The sequence below is a fragment of the Macrotis lagotis genome, chromosome 5, assembly GCF_037893015.1.
Source record: "Macrotis lagotis isolate mMagLag1 chromosome 5, bilby.v1.9.chrom.fasta, whole genome shotgun sequence".
Classification (NCBI taxonomy): domain Eukaryota; kingdom Metazoa; phylum Chordata; class Mammalia; order Peramelemorphia; family Peramelidae; genus Macrotis; species Macrotis lagotis.
The window spans coordinates 170951657-170965524 of NC_133662.1; the positions used below are offsets into that span (position 1 = coordinate 170951657).

General features: G+C 35.6%; 1 protein-coding gene across 16 annotated transcripts in view; it reads left to right on the forward strand.

Annotated features, from left to right (window-relative positions):
* The window catches only part of TIAM2 (TIAM Rac1 associated GEF 2), a 338837-nt gene that overhangs the window by 156714 nt on the left and 168255 nt on the right, over positions 1-13868 (forward strand). For 12 of the 16 annotated variants that reach the window (XM_074187889.1, XM_074187883.1, XM_074187888.1 and 9 more), the window contains one exon: positions 12325-12432. The exons of the other annotated variants lie outside the window; for them this stretch is intronic. The gene's annotated coding sequence lies outside the window, so the exon portion shown is untranslated. The remainder of the gene's footprint in view (positions 1-12324; positions 12433-13868) is intronic. 16 annotated transcript variants of the gene reach the window in all.

Below are 13868 nucleotides of genomic sequence, written 5' to 3' on the forward strand. Positions count from 1 at the left end.
ACAATGCCTTGCTTTTTTTACTTATCAGAAATGTGAAGGCCAGATAGGTTAAGTGACTTGCCTGGTTCTTACAAATAGTAAGTGGCAGAAACAAACTTGAAGCTCAGTTCATTTGGATGAGGATTCTGAAGAGAATCCTCCTCCCATTAAGGATATTTGCCTTATTATTGGATTAGTTAGATAGATTCTGAAAAGGAAAAAAGTATTCCAGAGAGTGGATTTCGAGTAAACAGTTACAGAAACATAAACTTTCTTTGGAGATTTAGTACATCTTGTTCAAAAATATCACTGATATACTGTCTCCTGCTTCCATACCTTGAGAAAGTGGTTCCACCATGTCTGGAATGTATTTTGTCTTCCCTTCTACCTAGAAGACACCCTTGTTTTCTTCCAAGTACAATTAAGGTGTTAATCATCCACATGAGATTGTTCTAACCTTTTTTGATTTCCCCTCCCATGATTGTTAGCACAATTTCCTTTGTTTTATGGATTTGAAATATCTTTAAATTCCTAGGGATTAAGAGCTATCTCACTTTGGTCTTTGTGTCTGAAGGACCTAGCCAGTGCTTGAAAGTACTTTATAAATACTTAATGAATTTAATTGAATTTGGAGAAAGTGAAAAGAAGAGGTCAGGCTTAGTAGAGAGTTTAGCAAAAGGTATGGGTAGCAAAGAGCTAAATTGTGGAGGACTTTTTACTACTAGAATGCTTATCCTTAAAACTGTAGACAAGAGAATGACATGAACTTAGTAGTTAAATTAATGTAGGAGCTGTATATCAGATGAGATGGCAGAGGAATCAATGAGACCAGTTCTGCGACTTTTGCACTAAGATTAGGCTTGATTTATGGTCATTTCCTGGACCAGCATGATAGGAAATAGAGATGGAAAGAAGGAAACAGAACAGATCAAAGACTTGTAAATCTTATTTTAGTGCTATAGTTTTAAATTTGATTAAATTATTCTTTTAACATAAAGAAAAATCAGCCAGTTGTATTTTTCTTATCTAAAGCCTGAGCAAACTACTTGGAATATTTAAAATCATATGAATAAGAAATCATGAGTTTTCAGCAGTAACTCTTTATATTGTTTGAAAACTGCAATTCTGCATTATAACCCTCTACTCTTTGGTCCTTGGGTTTTTTTCTTTGACTAATTAATATCTATATATTTCCATCATTTCTGACATAAAGAGAAGATTATAACATGCACAAGGTTTATATTAGCAAAGTGAGAATTGGTAATGCATGGAATAATAAAGAAAAAGAAAGAGGATAATTAAGATTCCTTACTTCTTTTGATAGCCTGTTTCTATTCTACATCTTTTTAGTACCTGAGAAAGCCAGATGAGTTTCATGTATACTTTTCTTCATTTTTTCTTTTTCTTTCCCCTTCTCTTCTTTTTACCACCATATAGGTAATAAATGTAAAGTATAACTGTACCTATTTACATACATGTGATTTCCCCCTTGGAATATGCACTTCTTGAGGACTGCTGTTACTGCTTTTTATTTTTCTCCCCAATACTTAACACATTATTTGGACCATGATAAACACTAAAACCTTTGTTTTTTGAATAACTGAATATTGGCAGACTATTTGTTTAGAGATGATAGAAACAGGAAAGAAGGTCAACATTTTTGTTCACATCATTTGGACTTCTACTTCTGAAGTATATATATATATATAATAATAATAATAATGCTTGTCCTTTTTTCTAAGAAGACAGGGGGGTGATGCCATGACAAGGATGTGAATTCATCTTGAGTGAGGGGTTGCTGTGCTAAGTCACCAGCCTCACTTTCTCCTCCAGGGGCATCTGGGTCCAGTGACCAGATATGAATCAGGATGACTGGAGATGGCCCTGAATGTGAGGCATCAGGGTTAAGTGACTTGCCCAAGTCACACAGCTAGTAAGAATTAAGTGTCTGAGACTGGGTTCGAATTCCCATCCCCTGACTTCAAGGCATGTACTGCCAACCTGCCCCTAAAACTATGCTCACCATTGCTCCATCCTCCCTACCTTATAAGTACAGCACTAACCAATTGTACCACAGGAGCCTTATGTGAGAGCACCTAGGTGGTGTAAGGGATAGAGTGCCAGACTTGGAGTCAGAAAGACCTGAGTTTGAATTTATCTTGGCTGCCTATGGACAAATCACTTTAACTTGTTTGCCTTAATTTTCTCATCTGTAAAAGGAGATAGCAAGCTACTTCAATATCTTTGCCCCCCCCAAAAAACCCAAACCAGATTGGGTCACAAAGTCAGACACAACTAAAATGACTGAAAAATAATAACATGTAGCTCATATACAAAAAAGAAGCTATAAGACCTTAAAATGAAATACGTAATAATGTTAGTCACATCACATATCTCTATCTGTATCATTGATTCTGACACAGAGATCATAGAATCATAGATCTAGAAAAAGACCTTAAGAGATGATCTTTTATTTTGTCAATAAGGAATTAAAGGCAGAAGAAATTAATAAATTACTTGTGCTTGGTCATCTCAAAGAGTTCAGATTCAAGTTACATCCTTTACTTGAAAATCTGCAGTCTTTTTAATTCAGCAAATCAAATAACTGTTCAATTGAAATCATTACTAAGGTCAGCATGACCTTGATCAACATTTTCCAGACTAATTTATTCTGTAGCTCCTGGAAGAGATGTGTCTTTTTCCTTTAAAAAAGGTCCTAAAGGACCCAGAAGGTGTTGAATCCTTGGTAAGCCTGGGCATTGAATTTGGTTAAGATTTCTGTTATGTATAAGTTGATCAACTGCCCAAACTTCCAGCAATTGCTTCAGCATTGATTTTAGCTCATTTTGGAGGGAAAAAGAGCTAAATCTAGAATCAGATTTTAGTCAGATCAAATTTTGTCTTTGTCACTTACCTGTGTGATTTTGGACCAATCAGTAAGCATTTATTAAGCTCTTACTTTGCTGTGCTAAGCATTTGGGGATACAAAAAGAACCAAAAGATAATCCTGGCCTCAAGGATCTTACAATATAATGGGGGAAACAACATGTAAACATACATGTTTAAACAAGCTATATATGTAGGAAGTATATAGAAACACAAAACCAGAAAATAATCTGCTGGAGACAGTATGATTCCTATAGAAGGTGGAATTTTAGTTAGGATTTGAAGGAAACTGGGAAGGTGGAGCTAAGGAGGGAGGACATTCTAGTTTCAGAGAAAATGGAGCAGGGGCGGCTAGATGGCGTAGTGGATAAAGCACAGGCCTTGGAGTCAGGAGTACCTGGGTTCAAATCTGGTCTCAGACACTTAATAATTACCTAGCTGTGTGGCCTTGGGCAAGCCACTTAACCCCATTTGCATTGCAAAAAAAAAAATCTAAAAAAAAAAAAAAGAAAATGCCTGGAACAGAGATATAGAGTATCTTGTTCATGAATAGCCAGTGTCACTGGATTGAAGAATAAATGGTAAAGTATAAGAAAGTACTGAAAATATGGTGATGGTGGGTGAGGAGTGGGTTATGAAAGTATATGAAAGCTAGGAAAGTTTGTAAGGGACCTTAAGCAAGTCCTTTAACCTCTCATGGTCTTGGTTTCTCATCTGTAAAACAAGAGAATTAAATTAGATGATAATGGTTCTTTAAACTTGAAATTTATCATCCTATGAATCCTCAAGATCAAACACTACTTTTCATATTCTCTGCCCCTCCCCAGCCTTAAGTTTGTGACACTCCCATGGCACTCAGAATAAAATTAAAATCCCTTATTTTAGCATTCAAAACCTTCTTTAGTTTAGTCTTGCCTCAGTCAGTATTTCTATTCTTATATTGTATATATACTTGCATAAACCCTGTAGTCCAGTCAGACTGGTCTATCATGTTCTTACTTTACCATATTCTTTTGTCATCTTCATGTCTGTTTTCTGGAGTGTGTATTTTCATTGTTTTTCAGGCATTTTAGTTGTGACTGACTTTTCCTGATCCCAATTGGAATTTTCTTCACAAATACACTGGAGTGATTAGCTATTTCCTTCTCTAACTTATTTTTCAGCTTAAGAACTGAGGTAAACAAAGTTAAGTGACTTTCTCAGGGTCATAAAGCTAATAAGTGTTTGAAGTCAGATTTGAACTCATGAAATTGAATTTTTTGTCTTTCAGACTCTGTATTGTAGCTGTCTTTCTGTTTTGTGCTCCTCTCTGATTAACCTCCCTTCCCATTATTTGTCTATTAGTATCACTCTTCTTCCTCCTGTGAGGCTCATCATTCAATGAATAAGCATTTATTCAGCATCTACCATGCAAGGATCTATTTTAGAAACTGAAGAGATAATACCCTCATGGCAGGCCCTGGCCCTTGATGATGGAGCTATAGCATTACTCCTCTGACACTTTCAGCCTTTTCCCTTTATCATATTATCATTGTATGTCCCATCTCACAAACCAGATTCTTATCCCTCGTACAGTTCCTTGCATGACACGTCAGAAAGTAGTGATTAATCATCTACCATAGGTCATGTACTATTCTAAGAAGTGGGGATACAGAGAAAGTCTTCCAAGTCCAGTGGAAGAGACAACAAGCAAACTATAGATAATCACAGAGTATCACATAATATTCACAGGGTATTAACAGAGAGAAGATTCTGACATTAAGGGCAATTAGGAGAGGCTCCCTATGAGAAGTGGAATTTTAGTTGGTACTGTCCAGGAGACAGAGAAGAAGAGAAAATTTCAGACATGAATGATAGCTAGTGAGAATGTCTTACGTTGGGAAATGGAATATCTTATTTGAGGAGGCCTGTGTCATTGGATCAGAGGACACATCGGTTTGTCAGAAGAAAGACATAATAGAACAGTATATCTTCCAGTGCCTGCCACTGCAGTGCCAGCCAAACTCATCTCAACCTGAATCCATATTAGCTGAAAGTATACCAGCTTTGGGAATTCAATGAGTTGAACAGTTATTCACTTTCTGGGATGCAATTCCCTTTGATCTTTCCAGCCAGTCATTTATCCTTGCTTTATTTTTTTTTTGGGGGGGGGGGGGGGCTTCCCACATGTGGTAGAACTTGATAAATGATGAGAATTTTGATTTATCATGTGGAGGAAAAAAGCCTTTGCTCTATATATCCAGAATTCTGACATTGAGTGGACTGCTATAACTCCCTTTTTCATCATAATTAGTCACCCTTTTGATGTGAATGGAATGTTTCTTTGGCTTTTTATGGTCTGCTGAAGGACTGTACACCCTTGCTTTGTTATGGTTAGCATTTGATGACATTGGCTCTGAGCAGTGGGCTCATCAGTCAACAGTGAAAACTGTTATAGTACATAATGATGTAGCCTGAATCAATGCCTTTGGTTGCATTATTCATTATGTATCTTAAGCTTCTTGCACTATACTTGAAGCAGGTTGTGATAATAAATGATCTCTGTCTGAACTGAAGCCCAGAGATGAAAATGAGTCAAGTTCTACTGGTCAGTGATTCACAAGGAGTTAATGATAGAATGGAGATTGCCCCTGGAAAATGTTCCCCCTCCCACTGATTGCTTTGTTTCACTGCAAACTATCTAAATTGATAAGCAGCCCTGACTGTTAGGGAGGTTAAAGAAAAGCCAGGACAGTAAACTGTCCCCCTACCCCCCCCCCCATTCCCCCAGAGAGAAAGTGGAAACAAGATTTGGAAAACAAATGAATTTCAAAGGAAGGTAGCTAAAGAAACATTGAGGAGATAAGTGGGGGCCAGAGGGGAGTGAGGAAGAGAAAAGATTTTTTTTTTAAGGCCATGGGTTAAGTAGTAACTTCAGCTTGCTTTCCCCCCAAAAGACTTGCCCCAAGTGAATGGACTGTTGTGATAAGTGTGTTCCAGATCCTTGACAGTCTGCAGCCACTGAGTAGTGAAAGTTTTATAAATACTGAGAGGGAAGTCTGTGAACTTACCAGACCTTGACAAATAGCTTTACAAATTGATGGATGTTAACTGTGTTACATTAGGTGTGGATTTCCTCTTGGGCTTCCTTTGTGAAGAAGTGAAATTCCGAGACTGCATCTTTGGGTTCAAGATTGAGGGTGGGGGAATGGCAGGGGAAGAAAACCTTGTTAAAGCTGAGAAATCTTCAAAATTGAGTGAGAAAAATAAGATGTATTCCTTTTAAATCAGAGTGCTATTATAAATATTTGGAGACATTATCTTCCCTCCCTATTTATAGCTCCTGGTTGCAACTGTTTTAAAAGCAAATGGAGCCTCAGTGAAATTTTTTTGAAAATTCAGATATGAATTATTACTCATGAAAATAATCCAAATACTTTAAATTTAGACATGTATAGCTATTGCTGAACTAGCCCCTGTAAGATTTAAGAATTTAGAGGATGACTAAAAAATTTTTTTTGGTACGATAGTTTATTTTTCTAATTACATGCAAAGATAGTTTTCAGCATTAATCTTTTTGTAAGTTTTTGAGTTTCACATTTTCTATCTCTCTCCCTTCTCTCTCCTCCTCTCCAGAATGCAAGTAATTTGATATAGGTTATACTTGTACAGTGATATTTAACATAATTCTGTATTAGTTATGTTGTAAAGAAGAATCATAAATACAGGGGAAAAAACCTTGAGAAAGCAAAAAAACATAAAACAAGTTTTAAAATGTGAAAACAGTATACTTTGGTCTGCATTCAGATGCCATAGTTTTTCCTCTGGATGTGGATGGCATTTTCCATCCTGAATTGTCCTTGATTACTGAACTGCTGAGAGGAGCTAAGTCTATCATAGTTGACCATCACTCAGTGTTGCTGTTAATGTAATGATCTTCTGGTTCCACTTACTTCACTCTGCATCAGTTCATGCAAGTCTTTCCAGACTTTTCTGAGGTCTACCTGCTCATATTTATTTTATTTTTATTTTTATTTTTAAAATTTTTTTTTAGTTTTTTTTTGCAAGGTAATGTGGTTAAGTGGCTTGCCCAAGGCCACACAGCTAGGTAATTATTAAGTGTCTGAGGTTGGATTTGAACTCAAGTACTCCCGACTCCAGAGCCTGTGCTCTATCCACTGCACCACCTAGCCGCCCCCTACCTGCTCATTTTTCTTACAGACCAATAGTACTGTTGTTCATATTGTTCTAGAAGAAGACCATATCAGGGAGGTGATGCCATGAAAAGCAGGTGAATTGGATTTCAGTGAGGGGTTGCTGTGCTAAGCCACTGGCCTCACTTGCTCTATAAGAATGAAGGATAAACTTTTTTCTTTACTACATCACATCCACATACCATAATTTGTTTAGTCATCCCCCAATTGATGGATATCCCTTCAATTTCCAATTCTTTGGTGCTATAAAAAGACCTGCTATATTTTTGTACATCATCATACTAATTCATAAAAGGTAAACTTGCAGAATTTTAGCTATCTTTAAAAATCTTTGAATGTTGTCTGTCACTTCATCTTTGGACAAAATTTTAAAATTGTAAGCCACATGATCAGAAATAGGTATGTTCTCAATTTAATTATAATTAAATCTATTATTTATTTTAGTAAATTATAATTTAATGGTATAATTGCATTCTTCTACAATGATAATTACTAATCGATCTCATAGTGGCTAGTATCAAAGGTCAATTATTACACTATGATAGCAGGGTAAATGATTATGTTCTATTGATTTACTAGTTCTTCTTGGCTAAGCAAAACATGGGGTTTCTAAAAATCTCAGGGTAGCCTGCTTTTGACTCAAGGAATTTTGGATGCTAGTAATGGAAACTTGCAAAAGTTACCCATTTGTAAATCAGTCACCTAACTAATTAAATGCTAGGTATTTATGTAGCTGATCTACAAAAAGAAAATAGAAAAAGTAACTAGGAGAACAATATGGAGGAAAAGTTAGGGAACCAGCTCCTGCCATCTATTAATGTGGAATAGTGTAAGAGCTTTGGAATGAAAGTCAAAAAACTAGATTGTAGTCACAGTCTGTATCTTCTTAGGTTCTCCTTCTCTGGGTCTCAGTTTCAATGTTGTTAAAAGTGAGAGATTAATCTAGATATCATCTAAATGCTTATTTAATTTAAAAATTTTATCATTCTGAGTCTTCAGAGTAAATGTGTTTAAATCCAAAATGATCAATAATCAAAGGATCCAAATTTTGCTGTCTGTTCATTCAGCTCATAGTGGTGTGACACAAATGTATGCTAGAACTTACTTTAAATCATATTGGTATTAAAAATTCCAGTCTGTCAGAATCAGATCTCTTTACTGACTTTGGCCAGTTTTATGGATATTTCTTTCTTTTGCTTTGTTGAAGATGGACTTAATATGTTAAAGATGGATTTAATATTAAGGACCTACTAGGAAAACCAAGGCCAAGGGAATCTAGCCTTGCAGCAGGAACAGAGATGGGACATATACACACATACACAACTTATGTCTTGATGCAGTAAGAACCTCAGAGGATAGAAAGTCCCAGGGAAAGGACCTTTGAAAACCAAGGGGAGGCAAGCGTAGCAATCAGAGTATAGCATAGCAGTGAATATACCATGAAGCCCAGGACCAAGGTTTATAGAATCTGTAGAGTCCTGTCCTGAGATGTCAGGAAGTCCCTCAAGATCTAGAATTCTGACCCTCCAAAATCCATGAGTACTCAATTCTAAGATGTAGAGGTTAATTTTGGAAATCAGGTGACTCAGGACATTATCACTCCAAAAGCAAAGCAGAAGGTGGAACCTGGCCCAGTCACAAAGTCCTAATTCAAGAGGTAAAGCTGGATGAATTAATGCAAATATGGTCTAGTATCAAAAATGAATTCAAATCTAAAGATTCCCTCAAAGGGGAGAGTTGCCCTGTGACAACTGCAAATACTCAAAGGAAAACAATGAAATTTCATTTAGGACTATATTAATAATTAGAGGAAATGTGAGTTAAAAATTGAAATAAAAAATTGAAATAAAAACTCTTGAATCAAGAATTAGAGGGAAAGTAAAAGTGAAGAAGAGGTGGTGAGCCTAATTCAATTTTTGGATTTCCTGAATACTTGAGAAGAGCAAACAGAAATCAATGGCTATTTTATACAGCAAGGAAAATCAAAAACTGAAAAAAATAAAAGAAAATAGAAATCATCAAAAAATTTGACATAGATCAAGAAGAAATAATTTGTCATTAGACATTTTGCCAACTATGATAAAAAAGAAAAGAAAAGAAAAGCCTAGACTTTGTATTTCAAGAATCATAAATGAAACTGCTCAGATGAATTAGAACCAGAGGGCAAAGAGAGAGAAAAATCTGTTGACCTCCTGATGACATAAGGAAAAGTTCTAGCTATATGTTAACCAAATCTATGCTATATAAGAATTGTCTTGGAAAGGAAAACAGCATAGGTTGAATAGATTGGAGAAGAGAAAATTTAAGGGTGAGGGTTTTATGGTTATCTTCAAGTTGTTTGAAAGGCTTCTGTAATAGAAAATTTAGCGTGGCTTCAGAGTAGAAGTAGGAACAATGATGGAAGTTGCAAAAAAACCAAACCAAAACAAACAAAAATAAATCAACAACAAAAACCCCCAAACAATTACACTTCCCCTTTCCACAAATACCCCCCAAATTTGTTATTGATGTAAGGAAAAGTTTCCCAGCATATCAATGTGAAATTGGCTGCCCTGAACAAAATACAGACTTATTCTTTGGAAAGCTTTAAAAGCTTTACAATCTTTTTATAAAATGAACAATCTCTTATTCATTTATATATTTTTTTAGTTTTTTTTTTTTCCCTGCAAGGCAACAGGGTTAAGTGGCTTGCCCAAAGCCACACAGCTAGGTAATCATTAAGTATCTGAGGCTGGGTTTGAACTCAGGTACTCCTGACTCCAGGGCTGCGCCACCTAGCTGCCCCTAGAGCCATTTGTTGACCTCATTATTGTGTGCCTGCAAACCTGGTCAGTATGCCAGTTCCAGGCCAAGAAACTGAATCGCTGCCATTTAAATTGTCTTAAGAAGATTCTGAGGATAAGATAACCAGACACTGAGGCCCTTTCTCAAGGTAAATGGCCAAGTATCCAAACTTTGCTATAGGGAGCATAACTCCTGAACTGACCTCATTATTTGAATGCCAAATGAAAACTTGCCCAAAAGGCTATTTTATGGAGAACTCTTACAGGGCAGGAGATTACAGAGGGATCAGAAAAGCAATACATGGTCTCTCTGAAGAACTTGATGGTGCAACATGGGAGACAGGACTGCCTGGCATGGGGTGCCCTCATCAGAGAGGGTGCTGTGCCCTGTGAGCAAAGCAGAATTGAAGCAGCTCCAAGGAAGTTTAGAGAATCCTTCTCAGGTGTTCACATGGAGTATTTGTTCCTGACCTATGATGGAGTATCCTGAGCTCGGCTTAGTCTGATCATCCATAGTTTAATATAGTATAATTTGTCTCTGACATAGTGATGCCATTTTGGTCCTCTTTGAGGGCAACAAGCAACCTTTAGTTATGTTAAAGCTAGAGCATGCATTTTAGTCATGCAGTCCACTAGCTGAATTGCAGCTAATAATTATTAATGTGACTTGAACTGAATTAAAATGTATTTGGGAAATATTTAACAAAATAAGTAAAATACAATATAACATATATGATACTAACATGGTTTTAAGTCAATATCAAAGATCCTTTTGTATGATTTGAGGGTTACCATTTCTGTTTGAGCTTGACTCTGCTGATTGAGAGAATCTCACATCTATTGGAAAGACTTCCATTGAGATTCTGTCTCAAACATCCAACATGGTGGTAGCTCTTTAGGGTTTCCACTTCCTTCTCCAACTCATTTTACAGATGAGGAAACTGAGGCAAACAAGGTTATGTGTCTTGCCCAGGGTCACCCAATTAGTAAGTAGAAGAGACCAAATTTGAACTCAGGAAGAGGAGTCTTCTTGACTCCAGGCCCAGTTCTCTGCCCCCTGTGTCACCTAGTGGCTCTTGGCAAGCATACCTCTCCCTTTTTATGCTTACTTGATATTAATATGGATCATTGAACAAAATTATCTTATATCTTTCAAGGAATCTTTCATGATTATAGCATGTGAAGAAAATGCCTGGAAAAAATGTTGAAGTGGGTATTTTGCTCTACTGAATCAAATGAATTTTTGATATTCAACAAGGATAATAAACACTAAGAGGATCTTGACATCTCTTTACCTTTTAGTCACTTGAATGACCAAAAACACATCATATACTGTTGAACATAGCTTTTTTTCTGTTCTCTTATCAACATCAAAAATAACTTGATATGTATGTAAGACAGTTCTCATAAAGGTTCTGGAGGATGGAGAAAGAAGGTATCTGGGTAATTAGGGATATTTTCTCTATAGACATATTTTTGGTTCATATGCCTCCCCTCTAAAAGTTTTTAATATTGTTTATTTTTCAAAGTTGCCCCATTTAATGCCCCCTTCCCCTAAATCATGCTAATTTTAACACACACACACACATATATAAAATATCTATTTTGTCTATTATAGTATTTCTTCCAATTTTTATTTTGTTCAAGTGCTTATTTTATGTCCTCATGTAGCATATTAGAGGCAGACCAAATGTAGAATATCAATATCTTTACAATATAGGGGTGCTATGAAAATAACGGGTCTCTTTTCTGATAAAGAATCACTTTGTAAAGAGTAAAGGGTTAACTCTTTAAGATTTTGTCTTAGAGACTTAGAATTTAATTGGCCCACACAATTGGTCACATAAATTAAGAAGACATAGCAACTTTTTTTTGGGGGGGGGTTTGCAAGGCAATGGGGTTAAGTGACTTGCCCAAGATCACACAGATAGGTAATTATTAAGTGTCTGAGGCTGGATTTGAACTCAGGTTTTCTGGACTCCAGGGCCAGTGCTCTATCCATTGTGTCACCTAGCTGCCCCAACTTATTTTCAACTTTGTATGTTCTTGTTGTATGTTCATGTCTATGTATACATAAGGAGATAAAAGCTGCTACTACTGATACATTCTGAACTCATGAGGTTTGCTGTAACTGAAGAAGTTAAGCTAAGACCTTGAGGTATAAATGTTTTTACACCAAAGGAAACCTAAATGATTATTTTCAGATGTCAATTTGTGCCATTTTTTAGTGGGTTGCCTGGTATTATTTTTTAGCCCGATTAGTGAATGACCTGTGATTCAATAGTTATTAACTGAGTCCCTTTAATACTCTTTTAGAATTTCTTTTTAAATGGAATTAATATTTTTAATTGATTGCTAATAAATTAAATTTAAATGAGAAGATTCTAATTTTTAAAAATTTGTTTTTTAAATTTTTTTAACTCTTTCATTCTTTTGTCTTTGTTTCTTTCTTTTTTTCTTTTTTCTTTCTTTTCTTTCTCTAGTTCTCTTTTTCTTTCCCAGAGCTGTGTCACTTGATCACCTGCCCCTTTTTCAGGAGATATATCTGGATGAATGGATGATTAATCTCTATTTCTTCTGAACTTCTTTGGGTAAGGTTGAGTCAATCCTTATTTTCCAAAGGCTTACATACTATATTAGTCAGAATTTAGTTCCTTAATCACTTGATCCCCAAATAAGTTTTATTAACTGCTCTTTGTGCAAGGGATATGAGTTTAAGAAGTCAGATTTTTCTCTTTCCTACCCTTTTTGAATTTAGATAATTGATGTTCCCGTAGAGAAAGAGACTCGTTTCTTTTTTAGTTTTTTTTTTTTTTTTTTTTTGGCAAGGCAGTGGGGTTAAGTGACTTGCCCAAGACAACACAGCTAGGTAATTATTAATTGTCTGAGGTCAGATTTGAATTCAGGTCCTCCTGATTCCAGGGCTGGTGCTCTATCCATTATGCTACCTAGGTGCCCCCTAAGAGATTCTTTTCTAAGTAACTTTTTGCAAATGCACTTAAATTTGATGTATGGCACGTGATTTCATAAAATGTGGAAAATACTCTAAGAATTCCCTATGGTATCTTAAATGGAGAGGATTCATCATGGCAAGCTTTTAATTCAATCTTTTCAGTTGCCAAACACTGACAGTGAACCCTTAAAACCAAACCAGAACTCTGATTCAAAGTACAGAGAGAATTTCATTTCAATTTAGAATTATAAGAGGAGAAAAATGAAGGAGATTTGGGTACAATGAAATATCATTTTCAAAAGATTGGGAGTCCAATAATTGAGGTCATTTTATACACACAGACACACAAACACAAACATATATGTTTATACACAGACCTTATGTGATTTCTCTTTGTGTGTGTATGTGTATGTACATATATATCTACACATAGAGATATAGTTTAGGTGAAAAATACATCATTTGATTGTTGAGTGCATAATATAATAGATGCTTAAAAGAGTCTATGATTTCAATCTGTCCATTTTCATAGCATTGTTTATATGATTTTGATAATTATTTTTAATAGCCTCAATTGTTATTTTTTGGGGGGGGCAAAGCAATGGGGTTAAGTGACTTGCCCAATTATTAACAACTGTCTGAGGCTGGATTTGGACTCAGGTCCTCTTGACTTCAAGATTGGTGCTCTATCCACTGTGCCACATAACTGCCCCCTAGACGCAATTATTCTTAACCAAACATTTAAAATTTTACATATAGGACAGATTTTTCCTAAACAAAAACATCAATATCAATAATAACCATATATTACAGTAAACCTTAAAAGTATAAGTGACTTAAATATGAAATTTTCACATCACTTAATAGAGAATGGAAGAAGATAACTTTCATAACTATGGCTTAGAGTAGCTTTCATAATTAAACAAGGGATTTCAGAGACCACAAAAGACAAAACAGACAATTTCATTTACATAAAATTAACAGACTTTTACAAAAACAAGAGTATTTATCTCTGAATAGGGGAAACATTTCCTAATATCTTTTAAAAAGTCTGTTATCGAAGATATAAAGGGG